Here is a 22,898-nt window from a genome sequence, read left to right as displayed (position 1 = left end):
CAAATTCCACAAAAAGAGGGTTTCAAATCTGCACTGTCTAAAGGAAGGTTCAACTCTGTGAGTTGAATGCACGCAACGCAAAGAAGTTACTGAGAATTCTTCTGTCTAGCATTAGATGAAAAAATCCCGTTTCCAACGAAATCCTCAAAGAGGTCCAAATATCCACTTGCACACTTTACAAACAGAGTGTTTCCAAACTGCTCTATGAAAAGAAAGGTTAAACTCTGTGAGGGGAATGCACACAACACAAAGTGATTTCTGAGAATGATTCTCTCTAGTTTTTATACGAAGATATTTCCTTTTCTACCGTGGAACCGAAAGCGCTTGAAATCTCCACTTGCAAATTCCACAAAAAGAGGGTTTCAAATATGCTCTGTCTAAAGGAAGGTTCAACTCTGTGAGTTGAACACACGCAGCCCAAAGAAGTTACTGAGAATTCTTCTGTCTAGCATTAGATGAAAAAATCCCGTTTCCAACGAAATCCTCAAAGAGGTCCAAATATCCACTTGCAGACTTTACAAACAGAGTGTTTCCAAACTGTTCTATTGAAAGAAAGGTTAAACTCTGTGAGTGGAATGCACACAACACAAAGTGGTTTCTGAGAATGATTCTCTCTAGTTTTTATACACAGATGTTTCCTTTTCTACCGTAGGCCACAAAGCGCTTGAAATCTCCACTTGCAAATTCCACAAAAAGAGGGTTTCACATCAGTTCTGTCTAAAGGAAGGATCAACTCTGTGAGTTGAACACACGCAACCCAAAGAAGTTACTGAGAATTCTTCTGTCTAGCATTAGATGAAGAAATTCCGTTTCCAACGAAATCCTCAAAGAGGTCCAAACATCCACTTGCAGACTTTACAAACAGAGTGTTTCCAGACTGTTCTATGAAAAGAAAGGTTAAACTCTGTGAGTGGAACGCACACATGACAAAGTGGTTTCTGAGAATGATTCACTCTAGTTTTTATACGAAGATATTTCCTTTTCTACCGTGGAACCCAAAGCGCTTGAAATCTCCACTTGCAAATTCCACAAAAAGAGGGTTTCAAATCTGCTCTGTCTAAAGGAAGGTTCAACTCTGTGAGTTGAACACACGCAAAGCAAAGAAGTTACTGAGAATTCTTCTGTCTAGCATTAGATGAAAAAATCCCGTTTCCATCGAAATCCTCAAAGAGGTCCAAATATCCACTTGCAGACCTTACAAACAGAGTGTTTCCAAACTGCTCTATTGAAAGAAAGGTTAAACTCTGTGAGTGGAACGCACACATCACAAAGTGGTTTCTGAGAATGATTCTCTCTAGTTTTTATACAAAGATATTTCCTTTTCTACCGTTGGCCACAAAGCGCTTGAAATCTCCACTTGCAAATTCCACAGAAAGAGGGTTTCAAATCTGTTCTGTCTAAAGGAAGGATCAACTCGGTGAGTTGAACACACGCAACCCAAAGAAGTTACTGAGAATTCTTCTGTCTAGCATTAGATGAAAAAATCCCGTTTCCAACGAAATCCTCAAAGAGGTCTAAATATACACTTGCTGACCTTACACACAGAGTGTTTCCAAACTGCTCTATGAAAAGAAAGGTTAAACTCAGTGAGGGGAGTGCACACAACACAAAGTGATTTCTGAGAATGATTCTCTCTAGTTTTTATACGAAGACATTTCCTTTTCTACCGTGGAACCGAAAGCGCTTGAAATCTCCACTTGCAAATTCCACAAAAAGAGGGTTTCAAATCTGTTCTGTCTAAAGGAAGGTTCATCTCTGTGAGTTGAACACACGCAGCCCAAAGAAGTTACTGAGAATTCTTCTGTCTAGCATTAGATGAAGAAATCCCGTTTCCAACGAAATCCTCAAAGAGGTCCAAATATCCACTTGCAGACTTTACAAACAGAGTGTTTCCAAACTGTTCTATTGAAAGAAAGGTTAAACTCTGTGAGTGGAACGCACACAACACAAAGTGGTTTCTTAGAATGATTCTCTCTAGTTTTTATACAAAGATATTTCCTTTTCTACCGTTGGCCACAAAGCGCTTGAAATCTCGACTTGCAAATTCCACAGAAAGAGGGTTTCAAATCAGTTCTGCCTAAAGGAAGGATCAACTCTGTGAGTTGAACACACGCAACCCAAAGAAGTTACTGAGAATTCTTCTGTCTAGCATTAGATGAAGAAATCCCGTTTCCAACGAAATCCTCAAAGAGGTCTAAATATACACTTGCTGACCTTACACACAGAGTGTTTCCAAACTGCTCTATGAAAAGAAAGGTTAAACTCTGTGAGGGGAATGCACACAACAGAAAGTGATTTCTGACAATGATTCTCTCTAGTTTTTATACGAAGATATTTCCTTTTCTACCGTGGAACCGAAAGCGCTTGAAATCCCCACTTGCAAATTCCACAAAAAGAGGGTTTCAAATCTGCTCTGTCTAAAGGATGGTTCAACTCTGTGAGTTGAACACACGCAGCCCAAAGAAGTTACTGAGAATTCTTCTGTCTAGCATTAGATGAAAAAATCCCGTTTCCAACGAAATCCTCAAAGAGGTCCAAATATCCACTTGCACACTTTACAAACAGAGTGTTTCCAAACTGTTCTATTGAAAGAAAGGTTAAACTCTGTGAGTGGAACGCACACAACACAAAGTGGTTTCTGAGAATGATTCTCTCTAGTTTTTATACAAAGATATTTCCTTTTCTACCGTTGGCCACAAAGCGCTTGAAATCTCCACTTGCAAATTCCACAAAAAGAGGGTTTCAAATCTGTTCTGTCTAAAGGAAGGATCAACTCTGTGAGTTGAACACACGCAACCCAAAGAAGTTACTGAGAATTCTTCTGTCTAGCATTAGATGAAGAAATCCCGTTTCCAACGAAAACCTCAAAGAGGTCCAAATATCCACTTGCAGACTTTACAAACAGTGTGTTTCCAAACTGCTCAATGAAAAGAAAGCTTAAACTCTGTGAGTGGAACGCACGCATTACAAAGTGGTTTCTGAGAATGATTCTCTCTAGTTTTTATACGAAGATATTTCCTTTTCTACCGTGGGCCCCAAAGCGCTTGAAATCTCCACTTGCAAATTCCACAAAAAGAGGGTTTCAAATCTGCTCTGTCTAAAGGAAGGTTCAACTCTGTGTGTTGTACAAACGCAACCCAAAGAAGTTACTGAGAATTCTTCTGTCTAGCATTAGATGAAGAAATCCCGTTTCCAACGAAAACCTCAAAGAGGTCCAAATATCCACTTGCAGACTTTACAAACAGTGTGTTTCCAAACTGCTCTATGAAAAGAAAGCTTAAACTCTGTGAGTGGAACGCACGCATTACAAAGTGGTTTCTGAGAATGATTCTCTCTAGTTTTTATACGAAGATATTTCCTTTTCTACCGTGGGCCCCAAAGCGCTTGAAATCTCCACTTGCAAATTCCACAAAAAGAGGGTTTCAAATCTGCTCGGCCTAAAGGAAGGTTCAACTCTGTGACTTGAACACACGCAACCCAAACAAGTTACTGAGAATTCTCCTGTCTAGCATTAGATGAAAAAATCCCGTTTCCAACGAAATCCTCAAATAGGTCAAACGTCCACTTGCAGACTTTAAAAACAGAGTGTTTCCAAACCGCTCTATGAAAAGAAAGCTTAAACTCTGTGAGTGGAACGCACGCATTACAAATTGGTTTCTGAGAATGATTCACTCTAGCTTTTATACGAAGATATTTCCTTTTCTACCGTGGAACCCAAAGCGCTTGAAATCTCCACTTGCAAATTCCACAAAAAGAGGGTTTCAAATCTGCACTGTCTAAAGGAAGGTTCAACTCTGTGAGTTGAATGCACGCAACGCAAAGAAGTTACTGAGAATTCTTCTGTCTAGCATTAGATGAAAAAATCCCGTTTCCAACGAAATCCTCAAAGAGGTCCAAATATCCACTTGCACACTTTACAAACAGAGTGTTTCCAAACTGCTCTATGAAAAGAAAGGTTAAACTCTGTGAGGGGAATGCACACAACACAAAGTGATTTCTGAGAATGATTCTCTCTAGTTTCTATACGAAGATATTTCCTTTTCTACCGTGGAACCGAAAGCGCTTGAAATCTCCACTTGCAAATTCCACAAAAAGAGGGTTTCAAATCTGCTCTGTCTAAAGGAAGGTTCAACTCTGTGAGTTGAACACACGCAGCCCAAAGAAGTTACTGAGAATTCTTCTGTCTAGCATTAGATGAAAAAATCCCGTTTCCAACGAAATCCTCAAAGAGGTCCAAATATCCACTTGCAGACTTTACAAACAGAGTGTTTCCAAACTGTTCTATTGAAAGAAAGGTTAAACTCTGTGAGTGGAATGCACACAACACAAAGTGGTTTCTGAGAATGATTCTCTCTAGTTTTTATACACAGATGTTTCCTTTTCTACCGTAGGCCACAAAGCGCTTGAAATCTCCACTTGCAAATTCCACAAAAAGAGGGTTTCAAATCAGTTCTGTCTAAAGGAAGGATCAACTCTGTGAGTTGAACACACGCAACCCAAAGAAGTTACTGAGAATTCTTCTGTCTAGCATTAGATGAAGAAATTCCGTTTCCAACGAAATCCTCAAAGAGGTCCAAACATCCACTTGCAGACTTTACAAACAGAGTGTTTCCAAACTGTTCTATGAAAAGAAAGGTTAAACTCTGTGAGTGGAACGCACGCATTACAAAGTGGTTTCTGAGAATGATTCACTCTAGTTTTTATACGAAGATATTTCCTTTTCTACCGTGGAACCCAAAGCGCTTGAAATCTCCACTTGCAAATTCCACAAAAAGAGGGTTTCAAATCTGCTCTGTCTAAAGGAAGGTTCAACTCTGTGAGTTGTACAAACGCAACCCAAAGAAGTTACTGAGAATTCTTCTGTCTAGCATTAGATGAAGAAATCCCGTTTCCAACGAAAACCTCAAAGAGGTCCAAATATCCACTTGCAGACTTTACAAACAGTGTGTTTCCAAACTGCTCTATGAAAAGAAAGCTTAAACTCTGTGAGTGGAACGCACGCATTACAAAGTGGTTTCTGAGAATGATTCTCTCTAGTTTTTATACGAAGATATTTCCTTTTCTACCGTGGGCCCCAAAGCGCTTGAAATCTCCACTTGCAAATTCCACAAAAAGAGGGTTTCAAATCTGCTCGGCCTAAAGGAAGGTTCAACTCTGTGACTTGAACACACGCAACCCAAACAAGTTACTGAGAATTCTTCTGTCTAGCATTAGATGAAAAAATCCCGTTTCCAACGAAATCCTCAAAGAGGTCAAACATCCACTTGCAGACTTTAAAAACAGAGTGTTTCCAAACCGCTCTATGAAAAGAAAGCTTAAACTCTGTGAGTGGAACGCACGCATTACAAATTGGTTTCTGAGAATGATTCACTCTAGCTTTTATACGAAGATATTTCCTTTTCTACCGTGGAACCCAAAGCGCTTGAAATCTCCACTTGCAAATTCCACAAAAAGAGGGTTTCAAATCTGCACTGTCTAAAGGAAGGTTCAACTCTGTGAGTTGAATGCACGCAACGCAAAGAAGTTACTGAGAATTCTTCTGTCTAGCATTAGATGAAAAAATCCCGTTTCCAACGAAATCCTCAAAGAGGTCCAAATATCCACTTGCACACTTTACAAACAGAGTGTTTCCAAACTGCTCTATGAAAAGAAAGGTTAAACTCTGTGAGGGGAATGCACACAACACAAAGTGATTTCTGAGAATGATTCTCTCTAGTTTTTATACGAAGATACTTCCTTTTCTACCGTGGAACCGAAAGCGCTTGAAATCTCCACTTGCAAATTCCACAAAAAGAGGGTTTCAAATCTGCTCTGTCTAAAGGAAGGTTCAACTCTGTGAGTTGAACACACGCAGCCCAAAGAAGTTACTGAGAATTCTTCTGTCTAGCATTAGATGAAAAAATCCCGTTTCCAACGAAATCCTCAAAGAGGTCCAAATATCCACTTGCAGACTTTACAAACAGAGTGTTTCCAAACTGTTCTATAGAAAGAAAGGTTAAACTCTGTGAGTGGAACGCACACAACACAAAGTGGTTTCTGAGAATGATTCTCTCTAGTTTTTATACACAGATATTTCCTTTTCTACCGTTGGCCTCAAAGCGCTTGAAATCTCCACTTGCAAATTCCACAAAAAGAGGGTTTCAAATCAGTTCTGTCTAAAGGAAGGATCAACTCTGTGAGTTGAACACACGCAACCCAAAGAAGTTACTGAGAATTCTTCTGTCTAGCATTAGATGAAGAAATTCCGTTTCCAACGAAATCCTCAAAGAGGTCCAAACATCCACTTGCAGACTTTACAAACAGAGTGTTTCCAAACTGTTCTATGAAAAGAAAGGTTAAACTCTGTGAGTGAAACGCACGCATTACAAAGTGGTTTCTGAGAGTGATTCACTCTAGTTTTTATACGAAGATATTTCCTTTTCTACCGTGGAACCCAAAGCGCTTGAAATCTCCACTTGCAAATTCCACAAAAAGAGGGTTTCAAATCTGCTCTGTCTAAAGGAAGGTTCAACTCTGTGAGTTGAACAAACGCAACCCAAAGAAGTTACTGAGAATTCTTCTGTCTAGCATTAGATGAAGAAATCCCGTTTCCAACGAAAACCTCAAAGAGGTCCAAATATCCACTTGCAGACTTTACAAACAGTGTGTTTCCAAACTGCTCTATGAAAAGAAAGCTTAAACTCTGTGAGTGGAACGCACGCATTACAAAGTGGTTTCTGAGAATGATTCTCTCTAGTTTTTATACGAAGATATTTCCTTTTCTACCGTGGGCCCCAAAGCGCTTGAAATCTCCACTTGCAAATTCCACAAAAAGAGGGTTTCAAATCTGCTCGGCCTAAAGGAAGGTTCAACTCTGTGACTTGAACACACGCAACCCAAACAAGTTACTGAGAATTCTTCTGTCTAGCATTAGATGAAAAAATCCCGTTTCCAACGAAATCCTCAAAGAGGTCAAACATCCACTTGCAGACTTTAAAAACAGAGTGTTTCCAAACCGCTCTATGAAAAGAAAGCTTAAACTCTGTGAGTGGAACGCACGCATTACAAATTGGTTTCTGAGAATGATTCACTCTAGCTTTTATACGAAGATATTTCCTTTTCTACCGTGGAACCCAAAGCGCTTGAAATCTCCACTTGCAAATTCCACAAAAAGAGGGTTTCAAATCTGCACTGTCTAAAGGAAGGTTCAACTCTGTGAGTTGAATGCACGCAACGCAAAGAAGTTACTGAGAATTCTTCTGTCTAGCATTAGATGAAAAAATCCCGTTTCCAACGAAATCCTCAAAGAGGTCCAAATATCCACTTGCACACTTTACAAACAGAGTGTTTCCAAACTGCTCTATGAAAAGAAAGGTTAAACTCTGTGAGGGGAATGCACACAACACAAAGTGATTTCTGAGAATGATTCTCTCTAGTTTTTATACACAGATGTTTCCTATTCTACCGTGGAACCGAAAGCGCTTGAAATCTCCACTTGCAAATTCCACAAAAAGAGGGTTTCAAATCTGCTCTGTCTAAAGGAAGGTTCAACTCTGTGAGTTGAACACACGCAGCCCAAAGAAGTTACTGAGAATTCTTCTGTCTAGCATTAGATGAAAAAATCCCGTTTCCAACGAAATCCTCAAAGAGGTCCAAATATCCACTTGCAGACTTTACAAACAGAGTGTTTCCGAACTGTTCTATTGAAAGAAAGGTTAAACTCTGTGAGTGGAACGCACACAACCAAAGTGGTTTCTGAGAATGATTCTCTCTAGTTTTTAAACACAGATATTTCCTTTTCTACCGTGGAACCCAAAGCGCTTGAAATCTCCACTTGCAAATTCCACAAAAAGAGGGTTTCAAATCTGCTCTGTCTAAAGGAAGGTTCAACTCTGTGAGTTGAAAACACGCAAACCAAAGAAGTTACTGAGAATTCTTCTGTCTAGCATTAGATAAAAAAATCCCGTTTCCATCGAAATCCTCAAAGAGGTCCAAATATCCACTTGCAGACCTTACAAACAGAGTGTTTCCAAACTGCTCTATTGAAAGAAAGGTTAAACTCTGTGAGTGGAACGCACACAACACAAAGTGGTTTCTGAGAATGATTCTCTCTAGTTTTTATACAAAGATATTTCCTTTTCTACCGTTGGCCACAAAGCGCTTGAAATCTCCACTTGCAAATTCCACAAAAAGAGGGTTTCAAATCTGTTCTGTCTAAAGGAAGGATCAACTCTGTGAGTTGAACACACGCAACCCAAAGAAGTTACTGAGAATTCTTCTGTCTAGCATTAGATGAAGAAATCCCGTTTCCAACGAAAACCTCAAAGAGGTCCAAATATCCACTTGCAGACTTTACAAACAGTGTGTTTCCAAACTGCTCAATGAAAAGAAAGCTTAAACTCTGTGAGTGGAACGCACGCATTACAAAGTGGTTTCTGAGAATGATTCTCTCTAGTTTTTATACGAAGATATTTCCTTTTCTACCGTGGGCCCCAAAGCGCTTGAAATCTCCACTTGCAAATTCCACAAAAAGAGGGTTTCAAATCTGCTCTGTCTAAAGGAAGGTTCAACTCTGTGAGTTGTACAAACGCAACCCAAAGAAGTTACTGAGAATTCTTCTGTCTAGCATTAGATGAAGAAATCCCGTTTCCAACGAAAACCTCAAAGAGGTCCAAATATCCACTTGCAGACTTTACAAACAGTGTGTTTCCAAACTGCTCTATGAAAAGAAAGCTTAAACTCTGTGAGTGGAACGCACGCATTACAAAGTGGTTTCTGAGAATGATTCTCTCTAGTTTTTATACGAAGATATTTCCTTTTCTACCGTGGGCCCCAAAGCGCTTGAAATCTCCACTTGCAAATTCCACAAAAAGCGGGTTTCAAATCTGCTCGGCCTAAAGGAAGGTTCAACTCTGTGACTTGAACACACGCAACCCAAACAAGTTACTGAGAATTCTTCTGTCTAGCATTAGATGAAAAAATCCCGTTTCCAACGAAATCCTCAAAGAGGTCAAACGTCCACTTGCAGACTTTAAAAACAGAGTGTTTCCAAACCGCTCTATGAAAAGAAAGCTTAAACTCTGTGAGTGGAACGCACGCATTACAAATTGGTTTCTGAGAATGATTCACTCTAGCTTTTATACGAAGATATTTCCTTTTCTACCGTGGAACCCAAAGCGCTTGAAATCTCCACTTGCAAATTCCACAAAAAGAGGGTTTCAAATCTGCACTGTCTAAAGGAAGGTTCAACTCTGTGAGTTGAATGCACGCAACGCAAAGAAGTTACTGAGAATTCTTCTGTCTAGCATTAGATGAAAAAATCCCGTTTCCAACGAAATCCTCAAAGAGGTCCAAATATCCACTTGCACACTTTACAAACAGAGTGTTTCCAAACTGCTCTATGAAAAGAAAGGTTAAACTCTGTGAGGGGAATGCACACAACACAAAGTGATTTCTGAGAATGATTCTCTCTAGTTTTTATACGAAGATATTTCCTTTTCTACCGTGGAACCGAAAGCGCTTGAAATCTCCACTTGCAAATTCCACAAAAAGAGGGTTTCAAATCTGCTCTGTCTAAAGGAAGGTTCAACTCTGTGAGTTGAACACACGCAGCCCAAAGAAGTTACTGAGAATTCTTCTGTCTAGCATTAGATGAAAAAATCCCGTTTCCAACGAAATCCTCAAAGAGGTCCAAATATCCACTTGCAGACTTTACAAACAGAGTGTTTCCAAACTGTTCTATTGAAAGAAAGGTTAAACTCTGTGAGTGGAATGCACACAACACAAAGTGGTTTCAGAGAATGATTCTCTCTAGTTTTTATACACAGATATTTCCTTTTCTACCGTAGGCCACAAAGCGCTTGAAATCTCCACTTGCAAATTCCACAAAAAGAGGGTTTCAAATCAGTTCTGTCTAAAGGAAGGATCAACTCTGTGAGTTGAACACACGCAACCCAAAGAAGTTACTGAGAATTCTTCTGTCTAGCATTAGATGAAGAAATTCCGTTTCCAACGAAATCCTCAAAGAGGTCCAAACATCCACTTGCAGACTTTACAAACAGAGTGTTTCCAGACTGTTCTATGAAAAGAAAGGTTAAACTCTGTGAGTGGAACGCACACATGACAAAGTGGTTTCTGAGAATGATTCACTCTAGTTTTTATACGAAGATATTTCCTTTTCTACCGTGGAACCCAAAGCGCTTGAAATCTCCACTTGCAAATTCCACAAAAAGAGGGTTTCAAATCTGCTCTGTCTAAAGGAAGGTTCAACTCTGTGAGTTGAACACACGCAAAGCAAAGAAGTTACTGAGAATTCTTCTGTCTAGCATTAGATGAAAAAATCCCGTTTCCATCGAAATCCTCAAAGAGGTCCAAATATCCACTTGCAGACCTTACAAACAGAGTGTTTCCAAACTGCTCTATTGAAAGAAAGGTTAAACTCTGTGAGTGGAACGCACACATCACAAAGTGGTTTCTGAGAATGATTCTCTCTAGTTTTTATACAAAGATATTTCCTTTTCTACCGTTGGCCACAAAGCGCTTGAAATCTCCACTTGCAAATTCCACAAAAAGAGGGTTTCAAATCTGTTCTGTCTAAAGGAAGGATCAACTCTGTGAGTTGAACACACGCAACCCAAAGAAGTTACTGAGAATTCTTCTGTCTAGCATTAGATGAAGAAATCCCGTTTCCAACGAAAACCTCAAAGAGGTCCAAATATCCACTTGCAGACTTTACAAACAGTGTGTTTCCAAACTGCTCAATGAAAAGAAAGCTTAAACTCTGTGAGTGGAACGCACGCATTACAAAGTGGTTTCTGAGAATGATTCTCTCTAGTTTTTATACGAAGATATTTCCTTTTCTACCGTGGGCCCCAAAGCGCTTGAAATCTCCACTTGCAAATTCCACAAAAAGAGGGTTTCAAATCTGCTCTGCCTAAAGGAAGGTTCAACTCTGTGAGTTAAACGCAACCCAAAGAAGTTACTGAGAATTCTTCTGTCTAGCATTAGATGAAGAAATTCCGTTTCCAACGAAATCCTCAAAGAGGTCCAAACATCCACTTGCAGACTTTACAAACAGAGTGTTTCCAAACTGTTCTATGAAAAGAAAGGTTAAACTCTGTGAGTGGAACGCACGCATTACAAAGTGGTTTCTGAGAGTGATTCACTCTAGTTTTTATACGAAGATATTTCCTTTTCTACCGTGGAACCCAAAGCGCTTGAAATCTCCACTTGCAAATTCCACAAAAAGAGGGTTTCAAATCTGCTCTGTCTAAAGGAAGGTTCAACTCTGTGAGTTGTACAAACGCAACCCAAAGAAGTTACTGAGAATTCTTCTGTCTAGCATTAGATGAAGAAATCCCGTTTCCAACGAAAACCTCAAAGAGGTCCAAATATCCACTTGCAGACTTTACAAACAGTGTGTTTCCAAACTGCTCTATGAAAAGAAAGCTTAAACTCTGTGAGTGGAACGCACGCATTACAAAGTGGTTTCTGAGAATGATTCTCTCTAGTTTTTATACGAAGATATTTCCTTTTCTACCGTGGGCCCCAAAGCGCTTGAAATCTCCACTTGCAAATTCCACAAAAAGAGGGTTTCAAATCTGCTCGGCCTAAAGGAAGGTTCAACTCTGTGACTTGAACACACGCAACCCAAACAAGTTACTGAGAATTCTTCTGTCTAGCATTAGATGAAAAAATCCCGTTTCCAACGAAATCCTCAAAGAGGTCAAACGTCCACTTGCAGACTTTAAAAACAGAGTGTTTCCAAACCGCTCTATGAAAAGAAAGCTTAAACTCTGTGAGTGGAACGCACGCATTACAAATTGGTTTCTGAGAATGATTCACTCTAGCTTTTATACGAAGATATTTCCTTTTCTACCGTGGAACCCAAAGCGCTTGAAATCTCCACTTGCAAATTCCACAAAAAGAGGGTTTCAAATCTGCACTGTCTAAAGGAAGGTTCAACTCTGTGAGTTGAATGCACGCAACGCAAAGAAGTTACTGAGAATTCTTCTGTCTAGCATTAGATGAAAAAATCCCGTTTCCAACGAAATCCTCAAAGAGGTCCAAATATCCACTTGCACACTTTACAAACAGAGTGTTTCCAAACTGCTCTATGAAAAGAAAGGTTAAACTCTGTGAGTGGAACGCACACATGACAAAGTGGTTTCTGAGAATGATTCACTCTAGTTTTTATACGAAGATATTTCCTTTTCTACCGTGGAACCCAAAGCGCTTGAAATCTCCACTTGCAAATTCCACAAAAAGAGGGTTTCAAATCTGCTCTGTCTAAAGGAAGGTTCAACTCTGTGAGTTGAACACACGCAAAGCAAAGAAGTTACTGAGAATTCTTCTGTCTAGCATTAGATGAAAAAATCCCGTTTCCATCGAAATCCTCAAAGAGGTCCAAATATCCACTTGCAGACCTTACAAACAGAGTGTTTCCAAACTGCTCTATTGAAAGAAAGGTTAAACTCTGTGAGTGGAACGCACACATCACAAAGTGGTTTCTGAGAATGATTCTCTCTAGTTTTTATACAAAGATATTTCCTTTTCTACCGTTGGCCACAAAGCGCTTGAAATCTCCACTTGCAAATTCCACAAAAAGAGGGTTTCAAATCTGTTCTGTCTAAAGGAAGGATCAACTCTGTGAGTTGAACACACGCAACCCAAAGAAGTTACTGAGAATTCTTCTGTCTAGCATTAGATGAAGAAATCCCGTTTCCAACGAAAACCTCAAAGAGGTCCAAATATCCACTTGCAGACTTTACAAACAGTGTGTTTCCAAACTGCTCAATGAAAAGAAAGCTTAAACTCTGTGAGTGGAACGCACGCATTACAAAGTGGTTTCTGAGAATGATTCTCTCTAGTTTTTATACGAAGATATTTCCTTTTCTACCGTGGGCCCCAAAGCGCTTGAAATCTCCACTTGCAAATTCCACAAAAAGAGGGTTTCAAATCTGCTCTGCCTAAAGGAAGGTTCAACTCTGTGAGTTAAACGCAACCCAAAGAAGTTACTGAGAATTCTTCTGTCTAGCATTAGATGAAGAAATTCCGTTTCCAACGAAATCCTCAAAGAGGTCCAAACATCCACTTGCAGACTTTACAAACAGAGTGTTTCCAAACTGTTCTATGAAAAGAAAGGTTAAACTCTGTGAGTGGAACGCACGCATTACAAAGTGGTTTCTGAGAGTGATTCACTCTAGTTTTTATACGAAGATATTTCCTTTTCTACCGTGGAACCCAAAGCGCTTGAAATCTCCACTTGCAAATTCCACAAAAAGAGGGTTTCAAATCTGCTCTGTCTAAAGGAAGGTTCAACTCTGTGAGTTGTACAAACGCAACCCAAAGAAGTTACTGAGAATTCTTCTGTCTAGCATTAGATGAAGAAATCCCGTTTCCAACGAAAACCTCAAAGAGGTCCAAATATCCACTTGCAGACTTTACAAACAGTGTGTTTCCAAACTGCTCTATGAAAAGAAAGCTTAAACTCTGTGAGTGGAACGCACGCATTACAAAGTGGTTTCTGAGAATGATTCTCTCTAGTTTTTATACGAAGATATTTCCTTTTCTACCGTGGGCCCCAAAGCGCTTGAAATCTCCACTTGCAAATTCCACAAAAAGAGGGTTTCAAATCTGCTCGGCCTAAAGGAAGGTTCAACTCTGTGACTTGAACACACGCAACCCAAACAAGTTACTGAGAATTCTTCTGTCTAGCATTAGATGAAAAAATCCCGTTTCCAACGAAATCCTCAAAGAGGTCAAACGTCCACTTGCAGACTTTAAAAACAGAGTGTTTCCAAACCGCTCTATGAAAAGAAAGCTTAAACTCTGTGAGTGGAACGCACGCATTACAAATTGGTTTCTGAGAATGATTCACTCTAGCTTTTATACGAAGATATTTCCTTTTCTACCGTGGAACCCAAAGCGCTTGAAATCTCCACTTGCAAATTCCACAAAAAGAGGGTTTCAAATCTGCACTGTCTAAAGGAAGGTTCAACTCTGTGAGTTGAATGCACGCAACGCAAAGAAGTTACTGAGAATTCTTCTGTCTAGCATTAGATGAAAAAATCCCGTTTCCAACGAAATCCTCAAAGAGGTCCAAATATCCACTTGCACACTTTACAAACAGAGTGTTTCCAAACTGCTCTATGAAAAGAAAGGTTAAACTCTGTGAGTGGAACGCACACATGACAAAGTGGTTTCTGAGAATGATTCACTCTAGTTTTTATACGAAGATATTTCCTTTTCTACCGTGGAACCCAAAGCGCTTGAAATCTCCACTTGCAAATTCCACAAAAAGAGGGTTTCAAATCTGCTCTGTCTAAAGGAAGGTTCAACTCTGTGAGATGAACACACGCAAAGCAAAGAAGTTACTGAGAATTCTTCTGTCTAGCATTAGATGAAAAAATCCCGTTTCCATCGAAATCCTCAAAGAGGTCCAAATATCCACTTGCAGACCTTACAAACAGAGTGTTTCCAAACTGCTCTATTGAAAGAAAGGTTAAACTCTGTGAGTGGAACGCACACATCACAAAGTGGTTTCTGAGAATGATTCTCTCTAGTTTTTATACAAAGATATTTCCTTTTCTACCGTTGGCCACAAAGCGCTTGAAATCTCCACTTGCAAATTCCACAAAAAGAGGGTTTCAAATCTGTTCTGTCTAAAGGAGGGATCAACTCTGTGAGTTGAACACACGCAACCCAAAGAAGTTACTGAGAATTCTTCTGTCTAGCATTAGATGAAGAAATCCCGTTTCCAACGAAAACCTCAAAGAGGTCCAAATATCCACTTGCAGACTTTACAAACAGTGTGTTTCCAAACTGCTCAATGAAAAGAAAGCTTAAACTCTGTGAGTGGAACGCACGCATTACAAAGTGGTTTCTGAGAATGATTCTCTCTAGTTTTTATACGAAGATATTTCCTTTTCTACCGTGGGCCCCAAAGCGCTTGAAATCTCCACTTGCAAATTCCACAAAAAGAGGGTTTCAAATCTGCTCTGCCTAAAGGAAGGTTCAACTCTGTGAGTTAAACGCAACCCAAAGAAGTTACTGAGAATTCTTCTGTCTAGCATTAGATGAAGAAATTCCGTTTCCAACGAAATCCTCAAAGAGGTCCAAACATCCACTTGCAGACTTTACAAACAGAGTGTTTCCAAACTGTTCTATGAAAAGAAAGGTTAAACTCTGTGAGTGGAACGCACGCATTACAAAGTGGTTTCTGAGAGTGATTCACTCTAGTTTTTATACGAAGATATTTCCTTTTCTACCGTGGAACCCAAAGCGCTTGAAATCTCCACTTGCAAATTCCACAAAAAGAGGGTTTCAAATCTGCTCTGTCTAAAGGAAGGTTCAACTCTGTGAGTTGTACAAACGCAACCCAAAGAAGTTACTGAGAATTCTTCTGTCTAGCATTAGATGAAGAAATCCCGTTTCCAACGAAAACCTCAAAGAGGTCCAAATATCCACTTGCAGACTTTACAAACAGTGTGTTTCCAAACTGCTCTATGAAAAGAAAGCTTAAACTCTGTGAGTGGAACGCACGCATTACAAAGTGGTTTCTGAGAATGATTCTCTCTAGTTTTTATACGAAGATATTTCCTTTTCTACCGTGGGCCCCAAAGCGCTTGAAATCTCCACTTGCAAATTCCACAAAAAGAGGGTTTCAAATCTGCTCGGCCTAAAGGAAGGTTCAACTCTGTGACTTGAACACACGCAACCCAAACAAGTTACTGAGAATTCTTCTGTCTAGCATTAGATGAAAAAATCCCGTTTCCAACGAAATCCTCAAAGAGGTCAAACACCCACTTGCAGACTTTAAAAACAGAGTGTTTCCAAACCGCTCTATGAAAAGAAAGCTTAAACTCTGTGAGTGGAACGCACGCATTACAAATTGGTTTCTGAGAATGATTCACTCTAGCTTTTATACGAAGATATTTCCTTTTCTACCGTGGAACCCAAAGCGCTTGAAATCTCCACTTGCAAATTCCACAAAAAGAGGGTTTCAAATCTGCACTGTCTAAAGGAAGGTTCAACTCTGTGAGTTGAATGCACGCAACGCAAAGAAGTTACTGAGAATTCTTCTGTCTAGCATTAGATGAAAAAATCCCGTTTCCAACGAAATCCTCAAAGAGGTCCAAATATCCACTTGCACACTTTACAAACAGAGTGTTTCCAAACTGCTCTATGAAAAGAAAGGTTAAACTCTGTGAGTGGAACGCACACATGACAAAGTGGTTTCTGAGAATGATTCACTCTAGTTTTTATACGAAGATATTTCCTTTTCTACCGTGGAACCCAAAGCGCTTGAAATCTCCACTTGCAAATTCCACAAAAAGAGGGTTTCAAATCTGCTCTGTCTAAAGGAAGGTTCAACTCTGTGAGTTGAACACACGCAAAGCAAAGAAGTTACTGAGAATTCTTCTGTCTAGCATTAGATGAAAAAATCCCGTTTCCATCGAAATCCTCAAAGAGGTCAAAATATCCACTTGCAGACCTTACAAACAGAGTGTTTCCAAACTGCTCTATTGAAAGAAAGGTTAAACTCTGTGAGTGGAACGCACACATCACAAAGTGGTTTCTGAGAATGATTCTCTCTAGTTTTTATACAAAGATATTTCCTTTTCTACCGTTGGCCACAAAGCGCTTGAAATCTCCACTTGCAAATTCCACAAAAAGAGGGTTTCAAATCTGTTCTGTCTAAAGGAAGGATCAACTCTGTGAGTTGAACACACGCAACCCAAAGAAGTTACTGAGAATTCTTCTGTCTAGCATTAGATGAAGAAATCCCGTTTCCAACGAAAACCTCAAAGAGGTCCAAATATCCACTTGCAGACTTTACAAACAGTGTGTTTCCAAACTGCTCAATGAAAAGAAAGCTTAAACTCTGTGAGTGGAACGCACGCATTACAAAGTGGTTTCTGAGAATGATTCTCTCTAGTTTTTATACGAAGATATTTCCTTTTCTACCGTGGGCCCCAAAGCGCTTGAAATCTCCACTTGCAAATTCCACAAAAAGAGGGTTTCAAATCTGCTCTGCCTAAAGGAAGGTTCAACTCTGTGAGTTAAACGCAACCCAAAGAAGTTACTGAGAATTCTTCTGTCTAGCATTAGATGAAGAAATTCCGTTTCCAACGAAATCCTCAAAGAGGTCCAAACATCCACTTGCAGACTTTACAAACAGAGTGTTTCCAAACTGTTCTATGAAAAGAAAGGTTAAACTCTGTGAGTGGAACGCACGCATTACAAAGTGGTTTCTGAGAGTGATTCACTCTAGTTTTTATACGAAGATATTTCCTTTTCTACCGTGGAACCCAAAGCGCTTGAAATCTCCACTTGCAAATTCCACAAAAAGAGGGTTTCAAATCTGCTCTGTCTAAAGGAAGGTTCAACTCTGTGAGTTGTACAAACGCAACCCAAAGAAGTTACTGAGAATTCTTCTGTCTAGCATTAGATGAAGAAATCCCGTTTCCAACGAAAACCTCAAAGAGGTCCAAATATCCACTTGCAGACTTTACAAACAGTGTGTTTCCAAACTGCTCTATGAAAAGAAAGCTTAAACTCTGTGAGTGGAACGCACGCATTACAAAGTGGTTTCTGAGAATGATTCTCTCTAGTTTTTATACGAAGATATTTCCTTTTCTACCGTGGGCCCCAAAGCGCTTGAAATCTCCACTTGCAAATTCCACAAAAAGAGGGTTTCAAATCTGCTCGGCCTAAAGGAAGGTTCAACTCTGTGACTTGAACACACGCAACCCAAACAAGTTACTGAGAATTCTTCTGTCTAGCATTAGATGAAAAAATCCCGTTTCCAACGAAATCCTCAAAGAGGTCAAACGTCCACTTGCAGACTTTAAAAACAGAGTGTTTCCAAACCGCTCTATGAAAAGAAAGCTTAAACTCTGTGAGTGGAACGCACGCATTACAAATTGGTTTCTGAGAATGATTCACTCTAGCTTTTATACGAAGATATTTCCTTTTCTACCGTGGAACCCAAAGCGCTTGAAATCTCCACTTGCAAATTCCACAAAAAGAGGGTTTCAAATCTGCACTGTCTAAAGGAAGGTTCAACTCTGTGAGTTGAATGCACGCAACGCAAAGAAGTTACTGAGAATTCTTCTGTCTAGCATTAGATGAAAAAATCCCGTTTCCAACGAAATCCTCAAAGAGGTCCAAATATCCACTTGCACACTTTACAAACAGAGTGTTTCCAAACTGCTCTATGAAAAGAAAGGTTAAACTCTGTGAGGGGAATGCACACAACACAAAGTGATTTCTGAGAATGATTCTCTCTAGTTTTTATACGAAGATACTTCCTTTTCTACCGTGGAACCGAAAGCGCTTGAAATCTCCACTTGCAAATTCCACAAAAAGAGGGTTTCAAATCTGCTCTGTCTAAAGGAAGGTTCAACTCTGTGAGTTGAACACACGCAGCCCAAAGAAGTTACTGAGAATTCTTCTGTCTAGCATTAGATGAAAAAATCCCGTTTCCAACGAAATCCTCAAAGAGGTCCAAATATCCACTTGCACACTTTACAAACAGAGTGTTTCCAAACTGTTCTATTGAAAGAAAGGTTAAACTCTGTGAGTGGAACGCACACAACACAAAGTGGTTTCTGAGAATGATTCTCTCTAGTTTTTATACACAGATATTTCCTTTTCTACCGTTGGCCTCAAAGCGCTTGAAATCTCCACTTGCAAATTCCACAAAAAGAGGGTTTCAAATCAGTTCTGTCTAAAGGAAGGATCAACTCTGTGAGTTGAACACACGCAACCCAAAGAAGTTACTGAGAATTCTTCTGTCTAGCATTAGATGAAGAAATTCCGTTTCCAACGAAATCCTCAAAGAGGTCCAAACATCCACTTGCAGACTTTACAAACAGAGTGTTTCCAAACTGTTCTATGAAAAGAAAGGTTAAACTCTGTGAGTGGAACGCACGCATTACAAAGTGGTTTCTGAGAGTGATTCACTCTAGTTTTTATACGAAGATATTTCCTTTTCTACCGTGGAACCCAAAGCGCTTGAAATCTCCACTTGCAAATTCCACAAAAAGAGGGTTTCAAATCTGCTCTGTCTAAAGGAAGGTTCAACTCTGTGAGTTGAACACACGCAAGCCAAAGAAGTTACTGAGAATTCTTCTGTCTAGCATTAGATAAAAAAATCCCGTTTCCATCGAAATCCTCAAAGAGGTCCAAATATCCACTTGCAGACCTTACAAACAGAGTGTTTCAAAACTGCTCTATTGAAAGAAAGGTTAAACTCTGTGAGTGGAACGCACACATCACAAAGTGGTTTCTGAGAATGATTCTCTCTAGTTTTTATACAAAGATATTTCCTTTTCTACCGTTGGCCACAAAGCGCTTGAAATCTCCACTTGCAAATTCCACAGAAAGAGGGTTTCAAATCTGTTCTGTCTAAAGGAAGGATCAACTCGGTGAGTTGAACACACGCAACCCAAAGAAGTTACTGAGAATTCTTCTGTCTAGCATTAGATGAAAAAATCCCGTTTCCAACGAAATCCTCAAAGAGGTCTAAATATACACTTGCTGACCTTACACACAGAGTGTTTCCATACTGCTCTGTGAAAAGAAAGGTTAAACTCTGTGAGGGGAATGCACACAACACAAAGTGATTTCTGAGAATGATTCTCTCTAGTTTTTATACGAAGATATTTCCTTTTCTACCGTGGAACCCAAAGCGCTTGAAATCTCCACTTGCAAATTCCACAAAAAGAGGGTTTCAAATCTGCTCTGTCTAAAGGAAGGTTCAACTCTGTGAGTTGTACAAACGCAACCCAAAGAAGTTACTGAGAATTCTTCTGTCTAGCATTAGATGAAGAAATCCCGTTTCCAACGAAAACCTCAAAGAGGTCCAAATATCCACTTGCAGACTTTACAAACAGTGTGTTTCCAAACTGCTCTATGAAAAGAAAGCTTAAACTCTGTGAGTGGAACGCACGCATTACAAAGCGGTTTCTGAGAATGATTCTCTCTAGTTTTTATACGAAGATATTTCCTTTTCTACCGTGGGCCCGAAAGCGCTTGAAATCTCCACTTGCAAATTCCACAAAAAGAGGGTTTCAAATCTGCTCGGCCTAAAGGAAGGTTCAACTCTGTGACTTGAACACACGCAACCCAAACAAGTTACTGAGAATTCTTCTGTCTAGCATTAGATGAAAAAATCCCGTTTCCAACGAAATCCTCAAAGAGGTCAAACATCCACTTGCAGACTTTAAAAACAGAGTGTTTCCAAACCGCTCTATGAAAAGAAAGCTTAAACTCTGTGAGTGGAACGCACGCATTACAAATTGGTTTCTGAGAATGATTCACTCTAGCTTTTATACGAAGATATTTCCTTTTCTACCGTGGAACCCAAAGCGCTTGAAATCTCCACTTGCAAATTCCACAAAAAGAGGGTTTCAAATCTGCTCTGTCTAAAGGAAGGTTCAACTCTGTGAGTTGAACACACGCAAAGCAAAGAAGTTACTGAGAATTCTTCTGTCTAGCATTAGATGAAAAAATCCCGTTTCCATCGAAATCCTCAAAGAGGTCCAAATATCCACTTGCAGACCTTACAAACAGAGTGTTTCCAAACTGCTCTATTGAAAGAAAGGTTAAACTCTGTGAGTGGAACGCACACATCACAAAGTGGTTTCTGAGAATGATTCTCTCTAGTTTTTATACAAAGATATTTCCTTTTCTACCGTTGGCCACAAAGCGCTTGAAATCTCCACTTGCAAATTCCACAAAAAGAGGGTTTCAAATCTGTTCTGTCTAAAGGAAGGATCAACTCTGTGAGTTGAACACACGCAACCCAAAGAAGTTACTGAGAATTCTTCTGTCTAGCATTAGATGAAGAAATCCCGTTTCCAACGAAAACCTCAAAGAGGTCCAAATATCCACTTGCAGACTTTACAAACAGTGTGTTTCCAAACTGCTCAATGAAAAGAAAGCTTAAACTCTGTGAGTGGAACGCACGCATTACAAAGTGGTTTCTGAGAATGATTCTCTCTAGTTTTTATACGAAGATATTTCCTTTTCTACCGTGGGCCCCAAAGCGCTTGAAATCTCCACTTGCAAATTCCACAAAAAGAGGGTTTCAAATCTGCTCTGCCTAAAGGAAGGTTCAACTCTGTGAGTTAAACGCAACCCAAAGAAGTTACTGAGAATTCTTCTGTCTAGCATTAGATGAAGAAATTCCGTTTCCAACGAAATCCTCAAAGAGGTCCAAACATCCACTTGCAGACTTTACAAACAGAGTGTTTCCAAACTGTTCTATGAAAAGAAAGGTTAAACTCTGTGAGTGGAACGCACGCATTACAAAGTGGTTTCTGAGAGTGATTCACTCTAGTTTTTATACGAAGATATTTCCTTTTCTACCGTGGAACCCAAAGCGCTTGAAATCTCCACTTGCAAATTCCACAAAAAGAGGGTTTCAAATCTGCTCTGTCTAAAGGAAGGTTCAACTCTGTGAGTTGTACAAACGCAACCCAAAGAAGTTACTGAGAATTCTTCTGTCTAGCATTAGATGAAGAAATCCCGTTTCCAACGAAAACCTCAAAGAGGTCCAAATATCCACTTGCAGACTTTACAAACAGTGTGTTTCCAAACTGCTCTATGAAAAGAAAGCTTAAACTCTGTGAGTGGAACGCACGCATTACAAAGTGGTTTCTGAGAATGATTCTCTCTAGTTTTTATACGAAGATATTTCCTTTTCTACCGTGGGCCCCAAAGCGCTTGAAATCTCCACTTGCAAATTCCACAAAAAGAGGGTTTCAAATCTGCTCGGCCTAAAGGAAGGTTCAACTCTGTGACTTGAACACACGCAACCCAAACAAGTTACTGAGAATTCTTCTGTCTAGCATTAGATGAAAAAATCCCGTTTCCAACGAAATCCTCAAAGAGGTCAAACGTCCACTTGCAGACTTTAAAAACAGAGTGTTTCCAAACCGCTCTATGAAAAGAAAGCTTAAACTCTGTGAGTGGAACGCACGCATTACAAATTGGTTTCTGAGAATGATTCACTCTAGCTTTTATACGAAGATATTTCCTTTTCTACCGTGGAACCCAAAGCGCTTGAAATCTCCACTTGAAAATTCCACAAAAAGAGGGTTTCAAATCTGCACTGTCTAAAGGAAGGTTCAACTCTGTGAGTTGAATGCACGCAACGCAAAGAAGTTACTGAGAATTCTTCTGTCTAGCATTAGATGAAAAAATCCCGTTTCCAACGAAATCCTCAAAGAGGTCCAAATATCCACTTGCACACTTTACAAACAGAGTGTTTCCAAACTGCTCTATGAAAAGAAAGGTTAAACTCTGTGAGGGGAATGCACACAACACAAAGTGATTTCTGAGAATGATTCTCTCTAGTTTTTATACGAAGATACTTCCTTTTCTACCGTGGAACCGAAATCGCTTGAAATCTCCACTTGCAAATTCCACAAAAAGAGGGTTTCAAATCTGCTCTGTCTAAAGGAAGGATCAACTCTGTGAGTTGAATGCACGCAACGCAAAGAAGTTACTGAGAATTCTTCTGTCTAGCATTAGATGAAAAAATCCCGTTTCCAACGAAATCCTCAAAGAGGTCCAAATATCCACTTGCACACTTTACAAACAGAGTGTTTCCAAACTGCTCTATGAAAAGAAAGGTTAAACTCTGTGAGGGGAATGCACACAACACAAAGTGATTTCTGAGAATGATTCTCTCTAGTTTTTATACACAGATGTTTCCTATTCTACCGTGGAACCGAAAGCGCTTGAAATCTCCACTTGCAAATTCCACAAAAAGAGGGTTTCAAATCTGCTCTGTCTAAAGGAAGGTTCAACTCTGTGAGTTGAACACACGCAGCCCAAAGAAGTTACTGAGAATTCTTCTGTCTAGCATTAGATGAAAAAATCCCGTTTCCAACGAAATCCTCAAA

The sequence above is a fragment of the Gorilla gorilla genome, chromosome 18 (genome assembly GCF_029281585.2).
Source record: "Gorilla gorilla gorilla isolate KB3781 chromosome 18, NHGRI_mGorGor1-v2.1_pri, whole genome shotgun sequence".
Lineage (NCBI taxonomy): Eukaryota > Metazoa > Chordata > Mammalia > Primates > Hominidae > Gorilla > Gorilla gorilla.
Note: the sequence above shows the minus strand (reverse complement) of the source record.